Consider the following 27,660-nt stretch of genomic DNA (forward strand, 5'->3'; position numbering starts at 1 on the left):
AAATGGAAAACACATCTATTAATCCAGAAATTTTGTTTTATTGGAAACACAGAGCTAATATTTAATATACTTATTTTATACACTTAAATATACATTATCTCCTGCAGAAGTAGATGCAATGAATATCAAGCATCAACCAGTATGTGTATATTGATTATACAAAACCCTCTTCAAATTCATATTATCAGATAGGTTTTCTAACCTTTTTTCTTAGGAATGCAATTTGGAGGATGTGCATTTGTACGTGTAAAACCAACTGTTATTATCACTTCAGCTGTGTGTGTTGGCACTGCAGGCTACCAGTTTTGCTGAAGTAATAATTTGGTTATATCAAGGGATGGAAGATCAGATCATCAAAGCACGACTCAGAAGGAATTGCTGAGTAAGTGCATTGTGTTATTTCTTTCCTGCTAAGTGATTAAACATCATACCTGGATATTACCTCATAAATGCCACACACAGAGTAGTTATGAGATAGATAAGGGAAGGCTGGTAGCACAGGCAAAAATCAGAAGCATTAGGAGTTGGGAAATGCTACCTGTGATAGATGCATTTTCCTAGCATAATGAGATACCGGGAATGCACTGGTTTTGCTCTACAAAACAGTTAATCAAAATATTAGCAATGCTTTTTCATTCTAAAACCCGCAGAAGACAGGGGCCTGGGGATGGTACACCTGATGGTTTAACTTTGAGCCCAGGTTCATATTTTTGAGCAGCTTTATAGCAAGCTAATACTGCATCATCTCCAGTCTAAACGTTCAAAGATACAGAATCCTCATTTTCAAATTTATTTAGGGCAAGTCTATGCGGGCAGTTGCACAAAGAGACAAGCTTTTGCTAGGCACACTCTGAAATGGCCAACACAAACTGGTTCTGAACAGGAACCATATAACTATGCCTAAGTTATTAGCCCCCACTGAGCTCTCTGAACAGTCAGGATCAGCCCAAGTGCTCTAGCCAAGTGCAGGATCACAAGATTCATGCCTAACTCAGAGCACAGACAGATAAAGTTTGCACTTGCCCTTGCAGCTTTATCTGCAAAATGGGTATACAAATATTTACCTTTCACAAAGGTGTGGTATGTTTAAATAATGTAATATTGGATATATTGGATACAACAAGATCTTGGATGGAAATCTGCACAAATACAATCATTAATGCCCACAGTTTATCTTTCACATTCTGATGTTCAGTGTACACTTGTGCCCTTTTTCCAGAAAATAAAAGAATTATTTCTGAGCTAATGGTGAACAGCTTGTAGAGAACTTTTATATATATATGAGTTGTACATAATTTATGCAATGAAGAATTTGCATAGATATTTCATTTCCTTTGTAAATATCATTAGCAGAGAACACTGGTGAGAGATACCACCTACAATCCACCTTTTGATAATTTACATAGAGGCGCAGTACACAGGTCACACATACCAAATAGAAGACTTTAGCTCAAGAAAAGAAATATAATTGTAAAATGGATTTGCTTGCACAAACGCATGGAAGATTTCAAATAAAGCAAAAAGGTAATATTGATTTTGATATAGCCACCCCTAAAAATACAGGCTTTACAGAGTCAATATTGTCTTGATTTAGGTTCTAACCCAACCCAAAAGTCTCAGATTCAGCTCCATCCACTTATTATTGATTTGTCTGGCATGCTGGGTTGTTTTTTTTGTCCAGAAATGCTTTTCTGCTCTCAAATTTTAGCTAGCTCTCCCAAAAGAATGTCTAATACAGTCACAAAGAGCAATTATATTCTTTACAACTGAGCTATTGACTATCGTAATAGAAAGGAAAGACAGAAGCCATGTCAGCTTAGCTTCTGACAGGACCTCACAGTGCTCCTTCATTCAAAAACACTTATGTAATCAACAAGCAATGAGAAATGAGTTGCAAAATATCAGCAGCCTTTAATTTTCTATCAGGTATGATAAAAACTTTATAAAGCTCTGCTATTTTTAAGGAATAAAAGACCTTATAACCATCACCAAGACATCAGTTCGTTGCCATTTTACTATAATACCTTTTCTTTATTTTTTTTCTCTCTCCTGCTACCTGACATCTAAATGCCTATAATTTTAGATATCAGGACCACATACCAGCAAAAAAATCCTCAGGCAGAGTGCTGAAAGATATTATTTTTGCCATGTGTAGGCAATAGTTTCACCTGATGTGCATCTTCAGCACCTTCTTCATCTTTTCATGGGGTGGGGGGTAAGATGAAGGAGCACAGAGACAGCACAGCTTCTTTAATAAGCCTTAACAATTTTGCTTTGATTAAATTTGTACAGTGAAATTGAAATCCTTTGGGTAGGGGTAAAAAAGCCCTGTTGATGAATCATAGAGGAAATCAAGAGGGGAAATAAAGCCATGCTTGGAAAGAGATTAAACAAGCCATAAAGTTTTCAATAAAAGTAGCATGTAGAAAATAGAGACGTAAGTGATTGGTTGGGGTGCAAATGTACGTGCGGGCAGGAGGAAAGGGGAAGGTAAATTTTTCTGGGAGTAAATCCACTTAGGTCATTAAAGTTCAATATGGCCATGATCCAGAAGAACACTTGAGCTTATGTTTGCTTTTAACACGTGAGTCACTCTCTCAAAATCTGAGCTCTGCTCACTTGCTCAGGCTCAAGTTTAAGCGATTTCATCATAGCTGGGATCCTTTCTTGAATTATATTGCCCCACACCAAAGCTCTGGTTTCCAGTATGGCATGTGCTTAGAAATGGAAAGGTATTTTTGCACGCACAGAGGCTGACAGAAGCAGAACGACAATGGCAGCCAGAGGGGATGTGACATTGTGGTTCTGCAGGCATTTAATTTCCGGGAAACTGTTAATGTTTTGTGAGAGGTGGTACATGATAATCAGATTTAACTTGGCCAATGTTACTGAGCACTTAATACTTATTTGTGTGGTTCAGTTAGCTGTGCCTGTGCTTGCAGGCCGCAGAGACACAGTGGAGAAGGACCGGCCGGGGGCAGACAGCTCTGTCACAAGCATGCCCAAGGAAGAGGCAGAGCAGCACCTCCTCTCACCCCAGCAGCACAAGCCGGGCTCTCCGAAGTGTCATGGTGAAGACAGTTTATGTTGCAGTCATTAACTGCTGATAACAAGAAATGGGTTCTTGGATTGTTCTTCCTACCCCAGGTTTGGGTGGGATTTCTGGCCAGGGCGGAGGAATGACTTTGGGAGAAGTCTGACTGAGTCCATGGTTCTGAACCACTACTTTGGGATGATTTGTTTGTGAAAAGACCACAAGTTTAAATCTTACATATTTTTCCCATCTTCTCATCCCTAGGAGTCCATTCTGCTTCCTCTCTAAGTTCCAATCTTCTGTTTTCTAGGACAGAAAGAAATATCATTTTGGCTTTTCAGAAATGAACAAGGTAGAAGAGATAGATAGATATCCAATACATGTCAGTGTCACCAGGTACCATAATATTTATTTTTCTTAACTCTGTTTCCTGACAAATAGGAATAGAAGAATTACAGTTTTCATTGAACAGCAAAGTTAATTCCTAGTTCTCGAGGTTTCACAGAAAAGCATTAGAACGTGATTCTTGCAATGTCACCACAAATATCACTTGGACTTCTTGAATTTTCCTTGCTTCTGAGCTTGCTTTCTGAGGATGCAAAGATTCACTTATACAAGCAATTTGCAGAATAGAGGGACCTGTTTATCTAATATGCCAGACTTCTTTTTCTCCTAGGAACCCATGATGATGCACAAGAGCAAACATCTATATTTTTATATGACCAAAATGTTCACAACATTTTTTTAATTGCTACATTTTATTAATAAGCTACTAGTTAAAAGGTTTCTTTGAAACATTTCAGAAGTTGAAATGAAAAACTGTGTGTATTTTTCAGTATCTTTATATTTCTTTTATTGTCAAAGTCTCAGTCAGAAAAATGAGGTGGCTGATAATTATTCAGGGTTGCCAATTAACCTACTTAGCAGGTCACATAGGTAACTGGCATAGATTGTGTCAAATCTCATTATTGGGATAATAATTTAATCAGCCAGTGCATTGACTGAAGGCCAGAGAATCTGGAGAATAAATTAAAGAGGGAAATAAAATCAGTATGTAGATAGACATTATATTTAAATACATGAAAACAGTTTGTCACACAAAAGTATAAACCATACTACCCACTAGCAGAAACCTGTTAAAATCTGGGGTGGGGGTTGGTAGTATTGGAGGTGGGAGAGTTTCAATCATACTATCCAGCATGAGTATGAAAAAATGTTTTATGTTGCCTTGCATTTATGAATCAAAGATAGTTTTGTACATGAAGAAGTCATAAGCATGTGTGTTACTCTTTGGCACTTAGACAGACACGCAATGCAGTTGTCTTTAATGCAGCGTTATGGACCAGAACTTCCCAGACCCATTTGCTTTGTGACCTACATGGAACAATCCTGGCCTCTCCTTTTGTATATATCCCAGCCTTGTTCAGTTCTTCATGCCTGGCTTTAGAGCAAAGACAAAGGAATGTCAAGGAAAAAGGTTACTTAATGGATAGAATAATATTGCTGGATCTTTCAAAATGGACAGGAGAGAAGAAAAATTACAATAAGTGCAATTGTCAAAGTCATAGAGTCAGTGAAAAAGCTGTGCTTTCTCTGTACAGTAATGCTCTACATTTACAAGGTGACTGAGTAAATAGGTGGTAGAAGGAGTAGAGACTGGAAGAAGAAAAACATTTTCTGGGCAGATTGAGGAAGGAATATTAGGAGGAACAACATCATCTTTAAAAAATGGGTTTGAGTATGAAATACATATTGATATTTTCTTTAAAGAGAGGCACAAACATTACCAGAAATTATCAGAGTTTTAATATTCAAGATATAGACTGGAGATAAAATACCACTACTAATGACAGGACCTAGCTGGTCCTGAATGTGTGAGGGGTGAGGAGCCCCAGAGCACAAAGTACGTGCAAGACTCAGGAAAAGACCAGAGTATGGTGAACATGCCCTTGCCTTCATCGTCTATATCAATGGTTAAATGTCTACAAGAACAAGAGGGCTATAAAAGAAGCCATCACTCCTCTGAGTAGTGGATCATTCAGTTTAAACATATCTCATAGGTCTTATGGACAAGAATTACAGCATACCGAGCACTCTCCAGGGCTTGTAATTTATGCATTCAGTAGGAAAAAAGTGACTACCTTATCAACTCATGATAGGCCTGTAAAATAAAAACAGCCTGCATGCCAAAATAGCCCGCATGCCAGGAATGAATGCTGATCTCTTAACTAGCTTTAGGTTTTTTTATAAAAATGAGCAAGAATACATGCTTAAGTTATAGATGTGACCTAGACCACTCACTTACGTTGTCAAATGTATTATTTTGAGTAATACATTGTCTTGCTACTGAAACACCGTAAGTTATAGCAGAAAGGCTGAGCATATTTCAGTTTTGAAATTACAGAAGCAACATGCAACTCTTAAGTGTCTATTTTAACTGTGTCCACAGAATATAAATGCTATAGTAGTCAATAACTTCTTAGACTTTTTTTAAAAAAAGACTAAACAGGATAGCACTATTCATGGATGCTACCTACTAGTTCAGGAGTGCCAGATAAAAAAGTGACAAGCTTGAAGATAATAGCTTCTGGTTTTTTAACATAAACCAAGAGTTCAAAAGTACTGGATAAATTCAGTGTAAGGGCCTCTCAGGAGGTGTCAGCTGATGTAAATGAAGTTATCCTTTGCTAGAAGGTTGGAGGCTAGACTCCAGCTGCCAGCAATTACTAATTTTTCTGGACAGAAGGACCACAGCTCCCAGTCTGTTTTTCTGATTCTTGTGAACATTTCCAGTGTTTTCAGCTCACTGGTAATTTTTATATATTATGTACTAAAGTTATAAATGGCTAATCAAATTACATAGGCTACAATCACAGTAAAGAGTGACAGTAGATTAAGAAACTCCATTAGGATACTGAATATTTCACTATCTAGATAAATCTGGTTATATAAATGCTTTGGTAAGGCAAAAGCCTTATCAGCTCACTTCCATGATGGTCTAGAGAGCCATCATTTCAGAGGTTAGCTTAAGGCAATAACATAGCCTAGGCAGCATGATTCCCATACTGTGAAGTCAGGACATATTCTAAGTGGGGTTTCAAGTCTGGGTGGAGATAAGCCCAAGAGCGAGCAACAAAATGGATCTACAGATGTGTACTCTGCTGTAGCTGTGAAGGGCTGTTGCAGAGACTGAACATAAAGTAACTGCATCTTCATCAAAGGAAGGTTGTTCTGCATGACAGCTGCTCTCAGTGATCTCTGGAAAAAGGGATCAATTAGAAACTTTTTGATCCCCTTTCATTTATTACTTGTCCATTTTTTAAAATACATATTTTCCATTGTCCTCCCATTTATAATTCACAGTCTGCAATTGTCATGAACAGAAACCCCATTATATTGTTGTCATAGTACCGTTTTACAACTCTTCATTTTAAAAAATGCTTTCCAATGACGCTGTTTCTTCAGTTGATGGCAGTTACCTGTGTATTTGTTAACTACAAGCTTAATGAGAAGTATTAGCTGATAATAAAGTACTGTAATACAATGTGATAGTGTTTTGGACAGATCTGGACCAGTTAAAATTTTATTCACCACCCCGCTCCCTGTAGTGTCCAGGCTTGAACATTCCTGTTCAGTGCTAATCTTTTTTATTCCTTTCCTTTCTCAGACTAACACTGACTTAGCGCCTGTTCCCCTGTATAGGTGATGCTAATTGCTAGCAAGTCTGCAGCAAGTTGAACCATATACCCCCCTGGGACAGTCTGGGGGGGAAGGGAGAGGAATGGCTTCTTTTCCCTCCGGTGAAAATTATGACTGCTCACGGCTGCTAATTTCCACTGAAATTAAAAAGCAGGTAGGTTTTAATCAGAAGAGGGGGTGATGGGGGAAGAAGACAGGCTCTGAGCCTCCACAGGGTTATAGCAACTCCTCCACAAGGAAGGCACTGCAAGGCTTTCCAGGGTCTTCTCCCTCCCGCTATCAAACCTCAAAACAGAGCTAAGGACGCTGCAGCGTGGCCCCTTTGCCTTGCTCCCCCTCCCGGCGCTCACCCTCACTCCCTCCTCGCAGAGTGCTAGCTCATGGGGGAGGTTACTTACAACCTCCTGGGACCTTTATCTGAGCATCCAGATAAATGCTGGGGCTCGGAAAGCAAAGGGTAGACTGTAGTTTTTTCCCCATCACGATTGCCTGTTTTTCTGGACAGCAGAAGTGGTTTTAAATCATTGCGAAGAGCCTGGACCGCTCTACCCTATTCCCTAGGCAAGCATTTTATCACTAGGTTGTATTTTTTACAAATAGATACTATATATTATACTCAACACAAAGCACAGTAATCCCACTTCAAGACTGCATGTGAAGAGCAGTGGTGGAAACTTGGTACAGGACACAAATTAGTCCCCTATAACTTCCCACGCAGAAGGTTTCACTGGCTGGCTGCGTCTGTGCCGGGCAATTCTGGCTCAGGAAGCGACAAGTCTTTTGGTTCAGGACTGCAGAATATGGGTGATTTTTGTTTGCCTCTGTGGCTTTCCCACTGCTCACAGAAGAAAGCCTTTATCTTTCAGTAAATGCACAGCTGAACTAATAGATTGTCAGGGATTCACTGCAAAAGGACAGCTTACTGTTCAAGATAACTCTAAAGATTCACAAGTGTAAGAGTGCAGCAAAATGTAAAACATTTTAAACGTAATGCAGTGATTAACCACGGGCTTTCCATAATAATCATCATTTAGCGAATGTATAAATAGAATAAAAGCAATATTGAAGCAAATAAATGACCTCTGACACAAAAAATGGCTTGCATTTCGTATTACTTTACTTAACTGCCTCCTCCTTCCCCCACCAAACAGAAGCTTTATTGACAAAATGTGCTCTGGTAATTTAGTCCGTAGACTTAAAGAATGTGCAGCTCTGGGAAAAACTGAATTATGGGTTCTATTTGTAAGATGAGGAATGGCATGTAATAACTTAATGAACTGGAAGTTTATTAGTTGTAAAAGACAGAACTAATGGAACGCGCTGTCTATCAATCTTTTTTTTTAACTTGAAAACATTCAGGTGGGTAGGTGTAGCATCCATTATGCATTTATTATCTTATTAATACAAATATGTGCTAGAATCTCAACAAGCTACAAAAATATATCTCAGCTTCTGGTTTAATGTGTATTTTGTTAGTCAGTTTTGGAGGCTCTATTCTAAACCCGAGTCATTAGGATTTCTACTCAGTTTTTTGGCAAAAAATTCACTTGAACACAAGAGCTACCAACTTACATCATCTAAGGTTACAGCCCCCTGCTCCCTGTACAGACTGTATTCATCAAAATGGTGGAGTGAAATAAATGCACACACAATCATGATGACAGCCTCATTTCAATAGCTATTTATTGCTCTGTAGACACATAAATACAAAAGGACAGTAATATAATGATTTTAACAAGAAACATGTAGAGAAACCATTCTAACATAAAATGTAAGAATCAAATCCTTGGCTGTGGAAGAAGTTTTTTCCACTGTGTAAATTATAGGGATTTACCTCAGCTACAGTTTCACATGCACGTATCTATTTTACACAATGGAATGGTTTGCCCCAAAATGTTTTGGATCATCTCATCCATGTGTGAATATGCAGAACAACAGCAATAATAAAGTAGTCTAAAATCTATTAGGATGTTCTCCCAGTCTTAACTGGTATTATGTATTAAAAACACAATGTAACAAATATAATTTAAGCCTAAATAAGTAAAAGATATGTGCAAGTAACAAAAAATGAGACAGTAGGAAATTCAAAGTTCAGGTCAATGCATATAAAGGTCTAAGTAGGACAAACCAGCCAGGTTCTACTCCATCAGCCCAAATATTTCATGTGCTGCATAGATCCTTGGGCAATTTTAATTTTAACCCTGCAATGGATTGATCTGTTTCCTTTGATTTTCTATTCCAGAAATAAAAATAAGCAAGGAAGGAAAACATGCATTAATTTATGCCTCCAGCAGACTCCTGGGCTGGGCCTTTTTGCTTTTTTGGTTTTGTTTTGTTTTGTTTTGTTTTTTACGTGGCCAGTCTAGCAGCAGATGTCTTACATATATTTAACTGTCTTACATATATTTAGACCAGTCATAGCCATTCCACTTAATCAGGCAGCAGCACGCTATTGACATATTAGACCAATTCAATACACTCGTTTTCTTTATCAATTTACTTTTCATCTCAGAGGTCCAATACAATGGGATTTTGAGCCATTTGTGCTGAGCACAATCGAAGGGCCAGTAATCCAATTATTTGATTTTCTTGCTGAAGAGAACAGGAGAGAGGGAAAGCCATCTTCCCCTCTCTCCAGCAAGTGAGCTGCAGGCCTGAATTAGGCTTTAAGCTTCCTGTGTAAAACATACCCCAAGGGCAGCAGAAGGCCACTTAAATACAGCTTGGAGGGCATAAGTGGAACATGGCTGTGGCACGTTGGCTTTCTGCCCAGGAATAAATTCCAACCATTAGCATCAAACACTCATCCTGAAGCTCTCATACGGAAATTAAATGCAATCTATCAAATGAATAAACAATAATAAATTAAAGCAGCACAAGTAAATTAAAAAAATAAATCGCAGTAATTTATACTGTGGATCATCTGTTCTGGATTGCTTTCCCAGACTGCGCACCTCAGATTATCTTTCAGCGTGTTTTTTTCATGATTGTGTTTTTGCACACGCAAAATGGCCCTCAATGCACAAATTGAATTTATTCATAGTCTACCCTACATGTTAATAAAAATATAGGTTAAATAGTGCTTGTTTTCCCCATGCAAATAATGTTGTTTACTCTTGCTAATCAGCAGAATCTGACCTATTTGGTAAACAGGCTGAGTCTACGTAAATTGTATCTAAGCAAGTACTCATACAACAACAATTAAGCATGCAAATATGTAGCTTTATATACCTCAGGTAGATCCGCACATTCTGGTTTAGGCAGCCAAGGATAATTTCAGCAGGCTTCGTAATTCGGATAGCTGTGAAGTTAAAATGAATCAGTTCTTTTAAAGCGCTCACAGGAAAAGCAGATTGTATTCTGGGACAGATTTTAAAAGGGGAATTTTCTGTAAGCAGAATCTAATTATCAAACTGGAATTTTGCCATGATGCCTGGCTAAACCTTCATTTTTTGTAATGAAGCAAAAAAACTCAGGGAAACTATTATGCTCTATCTGAACCATACCTATTATAGCAATAAATTCAGCCTTTTGCTGGGATGGGACAGTATTAAGAAGGAGACCAAAGGGAAATATCTCACCTACTGGATAGTAGTCTCATTTCCTGAAACAAGTTGACTCTTCCCAGGAACTTCTTTCCCAAAACTTCCTCAGGGTATGAAATAATTAGCTATTAACCAGAGTGTTCTTGACCCAAAGAATGGAGCAAAAAACATGGAAGACTTGTCTGGATTATGAGGAGAGATAAAAGAGAAATTAGAGCCGATACATACTGACTGAGCCTGCGGCTGTCTTGATTTTGTTAGTTGAGACTCAGAGGGTTTTACCTGCAGTTGTACTAGGGCAAAAGACCTGAGGAAAAGAGCAGGCAGAAAATGGAGGAAGGGAGAACATAATGGCATATCTTTCTTCCTTTTCAGATTTTTTTTCCCTGCCTGTTTGCCCTGTATTTATTGTGGGGCTGTGAAAAAGAAAGGCTGCCAGCTCCATAGCATCATATTGCCAGCATAGTGGACAGCCTGTCTCACCTCAAGGCAAAAAAGAAGTTATGAAAAAGGTGTCTGAACAAAAAGAAAAATAAATGCAGTCTTACTTATCACCGATCCTGTACACAGTCTTCTGAACAAGTGATAGTTTCCTTTTTTTCCCCTTGTAAATGCAGTTGCCTATAACCTACCAAAACCTCTGCAGGACCCTTGAGGGCTGCCCCGTGCTCCGAGTGCTGGCAGCCAGCATGCCGGGCGAAGCTGCTCCGGTGAAGGCTCCGAACACCATGTGAGGAAGAGCTGAGGACATCAGTGCGCGAGGAGGCAGTTCCCATGCCCTGTAATGATGAAAACAAGTCATTAGTATGCACCACACAGCACCGAAGGCTGAGCCCGCTGCTAATGAGTGCTATGCAGAGGGCTCAGGTCAGGGTTTTGCTAAATTCTGCACACCTGGTACACCTGTGAAACACAACAAAATGCGGTTCAGCTCACATAGCCGTCCGAGTGCAGCACATTGTAACCAAGGTGCCAGGGCAGGTGTCTCTGAGCCATCGGTGTGATATCTGCACCTCAGTGCCAAGGGGTTTATTAGGACTGCAAAGCGCTGTGCAAGTTAAGAAGTCTTTATAGGGCTGGTAGGCCTCCGTTGCGCCTGCCCTGCCACTGGGGCAGGGGTTTCTGGGCAGGATGTCATGCCTTACTGCTGGTTCATAGTTGTTCATAACGGCTCCAAGTAAGTGCCTGTACACTGCGGCACACAGCATGGGGACACACAGGAGGCACTGGGCTCTGGGCTGGGCTGGGACCTCACTGGGATCACAGCAATGCAGTGCACTAGCCCTAGGGGGGTACATGGTCAGCTGCCATGGAGGGGTACCATGGACGGATCCAGCTCTTCAGGAGGACAGGCCAGGACAGCAAGGAGGGAGAGCTGCCCTCGACGTGAAAGAGCAGCTAGGGTACATGAAGCTGTGCCTTGGGACAGGTGACAAGGCAGCTGACGGGTCAGGATTAGAGGACAGCCCATGGTGGTGGGTGTCTGCTACCTGATAAGGAAGAAGTAGATAAGGCAAAAAACTGGAAGAAGCCTCGTGCTAACAGGCCATCAAGGGTCAGAGCACTGATGCTATACCGAGTACCACTAGTGAAGTAGCAGAACACATATACACACCACGAAATGCTCCTGGGAGATCCTACCTTAGCCCTATCTACCTTAAAAGGTCACTCTCATCCTCTGCATAACCATTCTGCTGCCTTTCAGAGAATGGTGTGCACTACCTGTATAGCATAGACCACCTCAGCAGTCTCGAAGAGGATTTCTTTGTTGTCTTACAAAGCAACAGCTTCTGGCCTCTTCGGCCTTTTCCTGCCGATCACAGTTTGATGCCCTGAATGTGTAACACATGCAAACACGATGCACTGGCTGCAAATTCTGGGAAAGTGTCTCTTTCATATGGGCAAAAAGGAGGTTGTACTTGTAGGAGGTGTGTGCATACACCTACTTTAAATAAAGCTCCCCCATGTTTCCAGGTTAGATCGCACTCTATTTCAAATGCCTTCACCTGCCATGTGTCCCGAAGTGTCTGAATAGAAAAGAGATTGGAAAAACTTTGCTGACTTCTGTAAAAGGAAAAATTACTGTAACATATGTGTTTCAGCAGCTTATATGATTCATAAGTTCTCACCCTTATTCAGTGAAGGAGTCCTTCAGGAAAGAGATAAGTGGTACTCAGCTGTAAGATAATAAATTTTCACCGGTGATAAAAGACAAGGCTGAATCTTAATGGGGAAGAGTAGTAATCCCAGCACTGTGCTTCCCCATTCCTACCTCTGTGGCAGGAATTTCTCTGATTTTGTTACAGCCGGAGTCCTCTATACCACAGAAGACAGTGGGCAGAGCCAGTTTTGCCGCAGTATAGGAACAGTCTTTACATGCTCTTATGGTAATGTGCCAGTTCCCTCAGGATCTCTGAAAAGATCACACAGCAATCAGAATGTCCTGTGGTATGTTCTAGGGACATAGGACCATTTCTAGAGAACTTGAGGGAGGAATTTTAATATATTGGGAATAGCTACCAAAGATGCAATTTAGCTGCAGCAGTTTTCCTTCCTTTGGTCTTTATAGCCTATAACTTCAAACAAAAATTAGGACCCTTAATTTTCTTTAAACTGTATGGCAAACTGTTCAGATTCAGTGAGTGCCTCAGGATCTCTCCTCACTACACTCGTATGCACACCTACATAATATCAGTGCCTTGCTTATTCCATATTTCAGTAACTTAATTACACGATTAATTCTTTCATGCTGCAAATTTATCTTCATTGAGCTAACTTTTGATCTCAGGCACTAACTCTGATCAGCGTTGAGGCACAGACAGTCCATCCAATTAGCAGGTGGCCGCCTCAGAAGCTCAGGACACAGCACCTCTGTTACTCTGCCTTCCAGGAGCTTTGACCTCAACAAACACACTTGATGAACCTGGCCATGGTATTTTGGCTGCCTACCTCAGCTCATCTGCTTGGATGGCATTTTGCCTGTTAGCAAGGTAATATACTACTTTCAGGAGATACCAGAAAAGGATGGGTTTAGATCCATAACTTGCTAAGCTCTGTTAAAATAGCTTTCTTCTGACAGTAAGCAATTACATAAAATATCTTGACTTTCTCTGTATAAAAGTGACTCATTATCAGACAGTCCCTTGTATGGAATCCAAACAACTTGCTTTCCAACATCAGCAAAAACAAGTATATATTTCAAAAAAGGTTGTTGTTGTGCTCTTTGGAGGCTATTCTGATATTGATGACATCAAGGAATCTCTGCTTTACTCAATAGTTACACTTGAGGCAGTGACCATCTTATTCTGTGTTTTCCCATGTCTAGAGCAAGGGGCATCTGAGCCATAGTCAAGGCTCCTGGGCATTCACTGATACCAACTGTACTACTGCATTAAATGTCAAATAAGCCCAGCACTTTGTTTTGTTGGCAGTTTCAAAGCCACAGAGGAGCAATCTATGACTCAGTTTCTAATAAAAGCCACTAGTTAATTGTGAACACCCCTACCTCACTGCTTTGTACCTCTAGTTAATTTGTTTGTGTCATTTGATGCCTGTTTGCTCTGACACGGCAGAACCCTAAAGCTATGGAAAGAATGCCAAGATTTCAAAGTCCACTCTTAAGATGGCTGAAATCAGTAACTTTCCAGATGTTCCTGGATGCCTGAGGATGTGCCAAATGAGGCTGTGTTGAAGAACTCTTAGGTGACATCAGGTGTGAAATACCTAAGTGTGAAGGAAACACGGCAGCAGAATCACACGTTGACCCTGTTTACAAGTTCTTTGTAGCTAGTTGGCATTTTAATCCAAAGCAAAGCTGATCACAACACAGTATAGGGGACTGAAGTCGTACATGCTCAGAAGAGCCTTTCAGTCCGCCTCTTGGCACACCAAATTTGTGCTTGCAAAACATAGGCTAGAATGGAGAAGTGAAATTCCCAGCTCTACCTAAGCCTGATTGACTGTGTGACTATATTCATTCAGCATCTAAAGTAGGTCATTAGCTCTGAAACCTATGGGTGATCATGTAAATAGAGCACTAGAACATCAAGAAAAATGCAGAGACCTGTGTTCTTACATTAGCTGCTGCTGCCTTGCCTTTCCCCAGTTGGGAATCACCACATTGTGATTAAGGACCCTTTGAGGGTCCTTAATAAGAGAGTACATGGGGCTTAGTCTTGGCATTCTGGGTCACCCTGCCACTAGGGCCAGAGGAGTAGACAAAAGAGGCATTGTTATCTCCTGGTTTGCAACAGCCCAATATATACAAAAGAGTGAACAATCCTATGACTGCCCTTCTGCCATATGCTTGCAGACATTCTCCACCTATTCCAAGAAACAAAGCAAACTGCAGCATGCAGTTTTTATTTATTATCTTTATCATTTACATGATAAAGATATCAGCTCACCTCAGCATCACACCAGGACAATTATTTTTGGCAGTTTTAGACTGAAATGACTTCCAGTTCCAGTGTTTGATTATTTTTGATAATCCCAGGATCTCCAAACTGGGCTTTTAAAATGGACTCCACCCCATTTTTTCTTTTGCATTCCCACAGCAGTCTCTCCTCTATGCCTCTCCCAGTTTGACTACTTTTTTTTTGTAACATGTTTGACTGGAAGTCTATCTTGTCAGTCTCTGTTCAGTCCTGCTCTTGCCAGGCATTTTACATTCAGTACAGCAGATCTAAAACCTAGACCTGAGATGTGAAGAAAGAGATCATAGGAACAGAAAAAAAAAATCAGGAAGAAAATCCTGCAATCCATCAAGAACTTTGCTCTTTCATAACTGAAGTGTGTTGTATAGCAACAGTAGAGAAGCCACAGAAAACTCTAATCTAACGTGGAGCAAGGAACTTCATTAGAATGAGAAGAGCCATAGGACTGCTGAAATTACAGTGCCTTTCTTGAACTTACTCAAGTCACCTCATGCTTGGATTACTGCTAAGGGTTTAGAGAACTGAATAGACAGTAGTCTTTAAAGGGATGTGGGGGAAAGGGCTGGAAGTGAATGTAACACAAGGAAACCTGGAATCGGGAGGAGGACTACAAATGCAACTTTCCTCGTTTGCAAGATCAATTCAACTAAAATTGAGTAAAAGAACAAAATGATATCTCCCTCCTACATTGCATTCCATTCTTCATGTATACTGACATAAGAAGGGTAAGCATGAAAAATAGCTCTATTTTCAGCCACACAAAGATGAAAGAAGTTTGGGGATATATGCAAATGAAGTTATAAGACTGACTCCAGCCAACAGTTTTCTACTGCCTCAAACCTTGCAAGGTCTCCTGCAAGGGGAATGGCGGTGCTGGCAATGAGAAGGCTTTGAGAGCTCTCTTTGGGGGCACAGAAGTATTTTTTTCTACTGGCACATGGGCAGGTTGCTTAACTATTGTTCCTATATTGATACAAGAAGCATGTTTTCATGCAGCCAAAGGCATCCTTCCAGAGTTGAAAAGAAGATTATTTACCTTTCTGAATCAACAGTAGGGTTCACAGCAGGTACGTAATGGGAGCCTGAAAAAAATCTTGGTTGCTGAAACCACCATCCCCACCAAAGAATTTTTGAATGGTCGTGCCCTGAACTATTCCTTCCTTTATTTTCCAAACACAGTATGGCCAACTGAACACCAAATTCTGATTTAGTGCCTAAGCAGAGGATAAAATTAGTGCTCAGTTAAACATCAATAAAGATTAGCTGCATGGCTCATAATAATATATAGGAAGATCTGATGCATAAATTTAAACACAATGTACCAGTACTGTGTTCACTTTTGTTTAAAATAAGAATTAGTAGAATCTGTCTATCAAAATGTTGGTATATGAATATACCAACAGAGATGAAAGTAATTAAAAAGGCCCTTAAAAATAGGAAGAAAGATAGGGAAAACAACTTCAGTTAATTCTCCTTTTCAGGATCTAATTAACCTTAAAACTCTGAGTCTCAAGCCTTTCCCATGCATTTCAATGCAATGGAGAATGTCCCTTGCTAAAAACTACAGGTCTGATTTAATGGAGTTTTGATTGAAGATAAAGACAGAAGAGTCAGTCTGTGGTACCCTCTCTTCATGCTGAAAAGGGTCCAATTCCAAAGGCAAATGCACTCAGCTCAGTCATCCCAATTAAAGTGTCGGCTGCTATTCAGCACAAGCAGAGATAGCACAAAGAGTGCAAAAGAATCAGCCCTTACGGCATATGTAAAAGGCAACACAGAAACCAACGTTGGCTAGGGACGGCAAAGGAAAACACGTTATTTAAACTAACAGATGTGCATACATATATGTATACATTTGCACATACAGAGCTACCCCCCCCCCCATATCATAAAATTATTAAAAAGGAGAAAAAAACCCTTTGCTTTCTTTAGGTTATGCTCTTGACTGTTTCATTTGTATGAAAATAAGTGGAACTACAGCTGAAGCTACAGTATCTGGCTGTTGAAACAGTATCTTCTTGCTGCAAGTAAAAAGTGTTAAAAATAAATACATTTTCGAAGACCTTTTTTATTCACGGGTGTCTATAACAACTCATCTAGTATGCACAGCACACTGAAACCCTGATCTTACACTGGTGTCAGCCTGCCGTAACCCCTCGTGCCTCTAGAGGAATTTCTGAGCTGAGACCAGGATCCAGCCCAATGCCGACCAGGTCATACCCTGCAGTAGTGCCAGGCACAGATCTCCTTCTGACATCTCTGGAGGTTTTGCATCAGTGCTAGTGGCAGTCCGTTAAATTCAGGTCAAGTCACCTGAAATGCTCCAGCTTCCTTGTTTCCCAAATGCCTACCAGTTACTATATTTTTATCAGAAAGAATGAGAGAGACAGAGTTCCCTGCCAAAGGTTATCTCCAAGTTCATACTGTGTGTCCTTACGCTGCCATATTCAATAAATCGTTAACACCGTCTGTCCCAAGCAGGCTTCCCTGGGACCAGTTTTGTGGGGCCAGCACAAATTTGTGCAGGCTGCTGCAATATGGAAGACAAGCTGGGCTGGCACCTCAGCTCTGTGTGGACATGGTCAGCCTTCAAATGATTGTGAAATGATCTTTCGAACTTCAGCTTTCAACTGCTACTGCAGTTTTCAAGAACAAAAGAGATCCAGGCAATTGAAGTCTGCCCAGCAAGAACAAAGCTCACCCAGAGCAGTGGGGACCTCCCCAAAGTCCTCTGTGCTGGCCTGAAATGCCCCAGAGAAGGGTGAGGGATGCTCTGCTCCTCTCAGCCTCTCTGAAGAGCACCACTACTGGTGCTGGGGCCCACTGAAGGAACTATCCTGGGGGTTTTGGACGAGGTGGATGTTCATGCTCACACAGAAGGAGCTTCAAGCACTTCTGCCTACCCATGTGGATCAATATTACCAGGGGGGTGGGGGTGGGGCTGCACTGTAATGCGGTGGCTTCCCAGTAGTGGGGGTGAAGGTCATTTCTGACTCCTCTGAGAGGAAACTCACTCCCAAAAGCTAACACAAGACATTGATAAAGTCCTTTTTAAGCCCTTGAAGACCCACCTCAACCTCCTATGCAACAGCTGGCATGGGTTTACAATACATAGAAATAAACTGGTAGAGCCTTGCTCTTGTACTCCGCACAGTGATGGACTTTCCACCCTTTCAACCCTTTGCAAAGCTGGATGACAGTAGGATGGTGGCAGCAGGACGCCACCCTGAAGTGTAATTATTTTATAGCTTCTATTTGTTTTTTGGAATATCAGAAACTATGACAATCACTAAAGCAGATTGATTAAACGCTAAGCATAAACACCCCACGATAGAGAAGTTGTTTTTCTGTCATCCCAAGGAAGCATCTATTTGCAAAGTACGTGGCAATATCAAAGAGCTCTCTATTGATTAAACTTTGAAAATAAAATTGCACCACTTATCATATGCTGTTTGCAAAAATGCCAATCATTATAATACATAAGCATAATGTGTCTTCCCCCTGAACTCGTTAAATTTATTACTGAGACTCTATCCTGAGCTGCCTACATGTGGAAAAAATATCTTACAGATAACACATTAACATTCAAAACCAGTATTTAAAGCTATGCATGGTGCCATCTCAAAAGATAAGGGTCTTGTCAGCACTTCCAGTATAAGCCTCATTTTAGGGGATGGAGGGAGGGAGTGGTAACACTGTATTTCAGCTACTTTAAATGACACCAGCCAGAAGCTTGACATACAAGTTGTCAATCTAATTGTACCTATCTTTCAGAGACAGGTGCATCTTTCACCTCCACATTCAGTTTAAAAAACCACTGAATTCTCAGTACGTCATTATAAACTACCTTGCAAGTGCTATCATTCTGCTTGTGCACGCAGCATCCTGCACAATTATAATTCTAGATCTAACCTTCATATTACAAAAGCTTTTAAGGTACAGAAAAAATGATATGACCACTTTCTCACAGGTATTCTTGCACTCTACAGAAGAAAGAGATAAGCAAAACAATAGCTAACAATAGAAAAATGAGGGCTTGGTCCATGACTCATGTTATCAGATGTTCCTGTGGTATCAAAATACTAATAATACTAAGTACAAAACACAATGACAAAAAGGGTAAAAAATAACAACTAAAAATGTTTTTTTGGGGGAAAAATTGGTAGGTACAATGCATATGCCTTTGAGCCCAATTCCACTACAGATACAGCTTAGTTGTGATTTGCAAGATGAGACCCTTTAGCTGTTGATGTTATTCTGTCAAAAGAAATTATATTTGTATTAGTAAAAAATAATATTATCAAAAGCAAACAAGCAGTTGTCATAAGGAAAGAGAGGCTTCAGAAAGCCGCAACAACCCTAAAAAGAAATTATTGCAATGCTTATACTTGAGATGATCAGGACCACCAACCAGTTCCAATAGCTATAACCAAATAGCTGTAAAGGAATGATCTCATCTCTGTATCATTCCAAGTGCATCAGTATCACCAGATAGAAATAATAAAGCCAAACACTTGTACCTGCAAAAGCAAACAGAATATTTCTGGTCAGAAAGCTCAAAGGCTAACCAGTGTAGTGGTTGCAAAGCAAAAATACTCTGGAGCAAATGAGTGCACAAATAACTGGTTTTGCCCACAGTTTTCAAGATTCCAAGGCAGAGTTGACTACCAAAGTTGACTGAGCTGTCCTCTTCTTTTACCAGCTTCACTTGCTGCTTAGTCATGAAGTGGACATTAAAATCTCCTGCTCTTCAAAGGATTTTATTGTTTTACAGGAAAAAGACTGATAGATGGTAAAAAAAGATGCCATATAAAGAACAGGCAGTTATTCATAAATTTTATGCTTTGTAATGGAAAGAAATGCTACAAGTGTTATGGAATACATACACACACTTCAGACTGAAGACAAATGCTCACTCCCTCTTGCCAAAGCTGTTCCACTCTACATGGAACCTAATGGACTAGAGACACCACACAAGGAACAAGATCCCCCGTGTGTGGCAGTTAGGATACATACTTATCCACCATTATCCATACTTATCCACTTATCCATACTTATCCACCGATTCAACAGATTCTGGTGTCCCCTGGCATCCCCTGGCATTCAGGCTGGAAGGGAGATGGCTAAATATTTTCAGCATCCTGGACCACAATGACTACAATATGAAGCAGAAGTATTATCGTAACTTCTTCCCTTCCTGTTGTCCCTCCAGTTAATGCACCACATTCGGTGCATACCTGCTATGCTTTGAAATGTGTCTATCAAGACACAGATGGCTCTGAGGATGCCCAGGAAAATGACTTCAAGCCCAAGCAAACTGTAATGTTAAACATTGAGATGTCAAGTGATTTTAAGCACCATCAGAATTTGGTCACTGTCAATAGGGAAGGGGATTCTGAGTATGCCTATCTTCTACTTGAGCACCTAAATTTCTCCATAAAATGTTATATTACTCGAGATTTCTTTGTGCTTGTGCGTAAAGTCCCCAGAGTAGAAGTCAGCTGAAGTCCCGTCCCCTTGAAGTCAAAGGGAGATTTGTCAGCAGGTGAAGTCTAGGTCATGATTTTATGTATGTTTGTATTGTGCTTTGTGCAATAACAACTCAGGGAGCTACTTCAGATGCCAAATAAACTTTAAGGTTTCCCTGGAGTTTGGAATTCTTTATTCTAAGTGATTCTCCCCAACATATTAATGCAACCGCCATTCTTATAAGTCCTAATTGTCTCATCAATTTCTTTTCATGCCACTTTGAGTTTCATGCCACTTTGAGTCACGCTTCAAAGTCATTAGTTGTAACCAACTGGCCTCCACAAAGAGAAATATTATAGGGTATTTTTCAGATAAATGATTACTGCTCAGAGACAGCAAAGCTTCTGGCTAAAGTGATGTGGGAAAGACTGCAGAAAAGCAGGGAATATTTTTCTTTAGTCGAAAAAAGAAGTCCTTATTTCTCTGAGACATTTCTGTCCTTGGAAAACCAGAACAGAAACTATTTCTTCCCAAAAGCTACATCACTGGGGTTTTTTTGTGGTTTTTTTTTTGTTGTTGTTCTGACTTATTATACCCTCTTTTCAGGGATAAACTGCTTGCCTTTTCAGTGTAATTTCTTTGTTCCTATTGACTCAAGGTGGCTTCTTGGCCTGCACTCTGTTCAGTGACTATCCATAAACTAACTTCACCTCTGACACCAGAAACCACATCTCAGCCCCGCAACCTCTTCTGCACTTAGGTAACTTTACACAGTGAAATACTCACATCGAGCCTATGCAGAAACAAGACCTTGAAACAGCCCCGCAAATAACGGGGAGCATCTGACCTAAAATGAAAACATTTTCAAACCATAGGGCTATTCCAAACCACTGTTACCTGATCTTGCAGGAGCCTGCAAACAGGGCAAATGCTTAAGCATACGTCCCCCTCCCTGCCCCTGACATGTGGTTGGGTGAGCAGCCAAAATACAAACTCTGTTGTGGATTTTTCTGATAGATAACAGTGGATGAGGCCAGGCTGCAACCTTTCTTCTGGCTGGGCCAATTCTCAGTCACTTATTTCTGCTGAAGAAGTGGGAAACTAAAATCTCTAATGGCTACTGCCTTTCATCAAATCTGGTTCAAAATATTTGTGACAGCCAGACATACATGCATACCATGCACGCACATAAAGCACAATTACATTTCTGTTAGAAACGAGGTGAAAAGCACAAAAGCCAATGATTGCCCAAATTTTTCTTCAGTCAGCTTAATGGAAGGAATTTTTGGGAACACATAAAGTTGAAAAAATATTGGGTTTTGTTCTACCCATCATGGAGCAAAACCAGAAATATGTGACCTCTGTGCATAATGACAACTCGATGACATGGCTCTCATTCTGAATGTGGAGTATGAAATGCTCACCGTGAACTGCTCAAAAATAATCCTCAGGCCATGATTATTCATAGAAATTATTTGGTGAGTAATTTCAATTAAATAAATTCAAGGAATCAATAAAAAGAGGCTAAACTAATAGAATGCATTATTTATGATGAATAATTCATTTGGAGGAACTTTTCCCCCACACACTGTTGCAGAAAGCCAGCTCAAGGCACAGGGCACTGGAGTCCCACTTAGGCCATGTTTTGAGGTCTTAATTCGGGGCTTTCATGATGAATCACTCTGAGCTGGCCCTCTGCCCAGGACTGAATTTCACCCATTGCTCCCTCTCCTCACATATTGCTAGGTACGTCATTAGCACAGTGGGATTTGGATTCTTTCAACTTCACTGCCATAAAAATAATGAGGGGCAGATTTCATGATGTTTCTTTCACTACTAATAAATAAAGGGAAGAAACCTCTCACATCAACCCACCAAACTTTCAACATTCATCATACCCATACATCAACTGCATTATGCAAATATGAGCCCCATTACCGAGGCACGTCCATTCAGTAAAGCAAGACGACTTGGTAATTTCAGCAAGACTCTCTGAATGACTAAAAGCACTTGTGTGCACTTGTGCTTGCATGATGGGCATCTCCAGTTAAAAACATTCACAGTATGTAACATGTAGATGATGACGCCGAGGAAATCTGAAAAATTGCACTTACAAATGTAGTGGTAAATCTTACCGTAGATATTCACCCATTCAAAATGAAAGGACCAAGAAATCCATTGTTGTTTTAAGGATGGAAAAAACCCATTTTTTATGTTCTTGATGCTCAGCAATGTCATCACAGAATATCCATCATCAGGAAGATTCATCTCGCTGTTCGTATCAGAGAAAATGAACCCACTGACGATGAAACAAAGCACTTCTAAAAATATTTAACCCACTCTGTAAGACCTAAGTGATTGCTTTTAACATTTGTTCAAAGATCCGATCCAAATCCCAGTGAAGTGGAGTAGAAGTAGGAGTCCTTCCACTGACACCAAAGGGCGTTGGATCAGACATACTACTTTGCTGAATAGGTTGAACACATCCATAAACATCAACTGTCTTACAGTACTTCGCCGCGTCTGAGGTGTGTGTGTACAAGGGGAGGGGAGATTTGTTTTCCTATGCAAGAAAGAAAAAAATTGGGCTAAAGCTAAAATAAAGCGCGGTCTTAATTACATAGTGGTGAGTCTGTCAGTATCCCCACTTGCTAGCTGGGATGCTTTCTGACGGACAGCTTCTATATCACATTTCCTGCTGAAACCAATATTAACGGTCCTTTAACTCACAAAATTTGCTTCCTATTTTTAAGAAAGTTAGGGTTCCACATTAATGATACAAAAAATTCAGAAATTGCTAGTTTTAATGCTGCATTTTGCACCACCAGTGTAAAATCATGCTGTCTGTTACAAAGCAGATTAGCCCAGATATACGGAAACAAATGATGGCGATGTCTATTTGCAAAAAAATTCTCTTGAAATTAGATAACGGATCTCAACAATGCATATCCTTGGCCAGCATCTGAGTCCTTGCAGGAATCAGCAACTGAGGGAAGAATTACAAAGCATGTTGATTTAAAGTCATGGTTCATTAAATTATTTTATTTACAGAGTAGGTAATCATGAAGTGTCAGTAAACAATATTCTGCAATAGCCTATGGCTCTCCAGATGCTTGAATGGTTGGGGGAAATGGAGCTAAAAAATGCGTCTGGAAACCAAGGAAATTCATTACAGGTAATAGCAAAGGCCATTACTGACTGCCAGCAAACAGCAACTCAGCAGACACCACACATTTAGAAGCCACTGTTGCTCAGGAGTGCCCCTCTGCCCGCAGAGTGGCGCATCCACCGACTCGCCTTCCATGGAGACTTTGTCACAAACATCTCTCTCCTCTGCCTCTTCTGGGCATGCATCGCACCAGTTTGCTGTTGCTGGGCAGCGCGGGTGAGTGGGGATGGACGCCAGGGTCATGGAGGGCAGAGCCTGCCAGCTCCTTCCTCCCTGTCTTTCATGCTCACCCTCCTTCACTCATCCCTTGCCCATTCCTTGCCCAAACAAAGCAAGCGGAAGCCAGAGCCTCCTCTTTCCTCCTCTACAGCATACTTTCCAGTGCTGCTGGACGAGATAAAATCCTGGATTACAAGTAACAATTATTTTGCATACTGCTCACTGCTAAATCTGGAAACTGTTTATTTCCTTAATAATTACTCTTAAGCAAGGCGCAAAAATATCCCACTTACAGTACAGGAAATATTCCAAAAATGTGCAAACTCACAGAGGGAGAAAGTCTCCAGCTACAAATAGGCACACATAGACACACACAGGCATACAGAGAAATATCCCTTTGGAAAGCGAGAATATAGGGTACTTGTTGAATAGTAATGATGATTATCTCAGAACCCTAAAAGCTGACATAGAGTAGGCATGTCATACCTAAATACTTAAACTTACAAATTCCCATTGTTTCACCACATAAGTCATCATGTTTCGTTCACAAAAATGAATATTGGCATCTATACTACGTGAATAAATCCCTCCTTACCCGCCACCAGCACCTGCCTTGGTAGTTTATAATGACCAGTTAAAACTTAAGTCCTGCCCTCCATCCAATTCGTAGAGATTTTTGCTTAGTTTCTTGCTGCATTCTTTTCTTTATTCCATGAGACTTGGTGGATATGCTTGTTCCTTCTTCATTTATATACAGAGAAACAGAAGCAGATAAACCGATAGGTAAAGATGCGTAAGTAGTGTTCAGCATCCATCTGCAGATACAATACGGGGAAAGAAAATGATCTCCACATTTCTAGACTTATTCTGCTCCTTGATATTTACTCTCACAGAAGGACAACAGCATGATGTGCACTAGGCAGGAAGGGTAATGATCTGTGCCAAATTTTAGGTGCTTATGCTTCATGCTGTAGCCTGGCTTTTTTTCCTGCCAGCAGGTAGATAAAGTGGTGGCTTTAGGACCATGCAGGAGCTCTGGTGTATGAACCAGCACAGAATATCTGAAGTTGGTTAAGGCTTGTATCAGGCCAGTATTTAGTTCATACTTGCTCTGCAGCAGTCTGGGAGTGCCCCCGTGGGAAAGAGGTATGGGATAATTAAGGGCTCTTAAGCCAGCAGACAAGGATATTACAAGGATAAAAATTTCAAACTGATGGTAGCAAGAGGCAGAGTTGTAGAGAAAGCACAGTTTTTTACCTGTGGTAGATGAAAGATACGGGAACAACTGACCAAACATGGTGCAGATCTTCATCATAGGTTCAGGCTAAAATATGCCTGAATATGTTATTGGTTTTTCAGGTTTTTATTTTTCTTTTTCTTTTTCCTAGGAAGTATGATTTAGTTTAAACAGGAATTAATTCCAATTTAGCTGATGGCCTGGGTTATGCAAGATCCAAAAGCCACAATGGTTCCATTAAGTCGTATAATCTATGAATCTGTACTCAGTTTTCATAACTTTGCTCCAAAAAGGAGGATGAGGGAATGCAGCAAAGTACCGGGTTAAAAAATAAACCCTTACAACCTCACAATGCTTACAAATAGGCACAACACTGAGTTTCCCAAACCCTCACAGGCTGCTGTATCAACCTGCCTCCTGGCCTTCCGTTCCCGGAGGCTCCCAGATTTTCTCAGCCTGAAAATACCCCTGCATTTGACACGCAAAATAAAAAGCAGTAAAAGAGGTGCGGAAAAAAAGCTGTCCTTTTGTACTCTGTGTTTTCAACTGAAGGGATTATAAAACAATTTGGGCATGCTGAGAAATCATGACTTTGTTCCTAAAAAAAAGCTGTAGCTATATATTTTTTTAAATCCTTGTTCCTCCTCCTACAACAGTGGTTATTATATGCATGCATTTGCAGTGTAATAGAATCAGTATCATCTCTGTGTCTTATTACTGTTGCAATCCCCTAACATGCTGTTCCTTCCATCCCACATGAATCTGGTAATTACTGCTGAGCCATGCCATGCGTACGCTTTCCCTTCCCAGGCAGCATCAGCAGTTACCACAAACACATTTCCTACGTACTAGTAAACACAGGCAAGTGGGACAGTATATGTTGCCCTGTAAGGCAATTCCTTGCTCACCAGAAAGCTGTGCGTCAGTGAAACTCATGGACATGAAAAAAATGTGTGCTGTGAGATGAGAGAAAAATTCATTGGACTTACTTCTGGCTTCGGCTACTGCTGCGTGTTGCAGTGAGCCCTGTGAGTGCTGGCAACGCTGTGCAGGGCTGCTCAGGTGAGACACCTTGAAGGTAGGTTACAGGAACATGTGTGTGCCTCTATGTGTGTGTCAGTGTGGGCAGGTGTGGGTATGAATATGCTCCCTTCTGAAAAACAAAACAGAAAAATCAACCTGGGACTACTTTTACTTTCTCTTTTTAGGCTCATGCCCATAGACTGTGTTAGAAAGATCTGAAAATAAGATTTGCTATGTTCTGTAACTAGTCCAGTTTTGCTCCCCAAACACCATATTGTAATGTTTAAAGCAGGAAACAAGCAAAAAATCTCGCAGAAAAATAATCTGGCTGCTGGTGTATTAGTGCTGTAAAACGCCAGCTTGCTACACACATCTTTCCTGATCTTAGCAATTTTTGCTCCTGAATTCAGCTGGATAGACTGAGTTAGAAATGGAGCAGCTCTGAGTGCATTTCCAAATCCCAGTCCTGTTGAACTCTAGGCAGTACCACAGCAAAAGCATGCTCCAGTGCACGATGTTTCTGCTTTTTCCACCACTTCTCCAAATTTTAGGTAGAGAAGTTGCAGCTGCTCCAATCCCAAATGTAAACTCCAGCACCATTCCTGCCCAGCAGCACTGCAAAGGCACCTGTGCTGGCTACTGCAGGATGCTACCTTTTCAGACCTCAAGCCCCCATAAGAATAGACAGCACATTCCTGCTGCTTCTAAAATGTGGGCTCTGATACTTAACGGCTAAAAAATAACAACACAAGATGACAGAACCGCTTTTGCTAAGCCCAGCACTCTTTTGGCAGCAAACCTGTACGTTCTAAACACTAAGTAAAGTGCACATAGTTCCCTATAAAAATCGAGTAATAACGCACCCTGCCGTACTAGCACTTTAAAAATTCTTGTGGAGTGTCTATTTTTTTTTTTTCCCCAGTGTGATCCCAAAGTTTTACCTCCCAGAGAGAGATCAAGAGCAGCCGTCCTTTCCCATCAAACAGATCTGCGCCCAGCGCATGGTGCTTAAGCGAAGTCCCAATAACCCACATCCACCACCTCCTTTTTAAAAAAGGCAGCAAAACGCTACAGCGAAACCTCGCAATGGGGCGGTGGGGCAAGTCTAGCCCGTGTGAACGCTCACGTTAGATGTGGCCTTGGCTGCTCGGCGCCTAGCGAGCTCCCCGCAGCGCGCCGGGCTGCGGGCGCAGCGCCGCCGCCGCCGCCAGCCCCGCTGGGCGGAAGGTGCTGAACTTCCCCGCACGCGCGGGGCGCGCCCACGCGCCGACACCGCTCCGCGCGCGCGGAAGGGACTCGCTGCGGCGAGGGGGGGGGTCACACATGCTGATGCCAGATCCGGGTTTTGCAGCACCCCTGCTCCGAGAGCCAGACTGTGCGTGTGCGGTGCGTGTGCGTGTGCGGAGCGTGCGGTGCGTGCGTGTGTGTGTGTGCGCGCGTGTGTGGTGTGTGTGGCGCGTGCGGGTGTGCGGGGCGTGCGCGCTTGCCGGGTGGCTTGTGCCGAAGAAGCTGCTTGACTTGCTCTCGGTTTTGAGGGCACGGATTTAGGGACTCGGGGCCAAAAATCCTCCGGACCCAGGTAAATCCGCTCGTTACCTTATTCCACTCCCCGGCTGCGAGTCCCCGCGCTGTCCTGGGCGCGGCGCGGCTGCAGGTGCTGTCAGCGCTCCCGCGATGCGCAGCCGAGCCGGAGCGGAGCCGGCTGCCAGAGCCACGCGGGGAGGGGGGGGGAACGGGGGGTGAGGGGGAGGACGGGGGGTGGGGGGCTGGGAGAAACGTGTGTGTCCCCCCCCCACCGCCCCCGGCGTGACGTCAGCGCGGCCCCGCGC

The 27,660-nt window shown here is 41.5% G+C and overlaps 1 long non-coding RNA gene across 1 annotated transcript; it reads right to left on the bottom strand.

Annotated features, from left to right (window-relative positions):
- On the bottom strand, positions 1-27,525 carry LOC135315365 (uncharacterized). The gene is made up of 5 exons (XR_010374817.1): positions 27,428-27,525; positions 10,911-11,057; positions 10,315-10,460; positions 9,965-10,034; positions 1-3,340 (listed from the first exon to the last, which is right to left on the bottom strand). It is a non-coding gene; the product is annotated as an uncharacterized LOC135315365 (long non-coding RNA).
- Between the last annotated feature and the right edge of the window lie 135 nt (positions 27,526-27,660).

The sequence above is a fragment of the Phalacrocorax carbo genome, chromosome 11 (assembly GCF_963921805.1).
Source record: "Phalacrocorax carbo chromosome 11, bPhaCar2.1, whole genome shotgun sequence".
Lineage (NCBI taxonomy): Eukaryota > Metazoa > Chordata > Aves > Suliformes > Phalacrocoracidae > Phalacrocorax > Phalacrocorax carbo.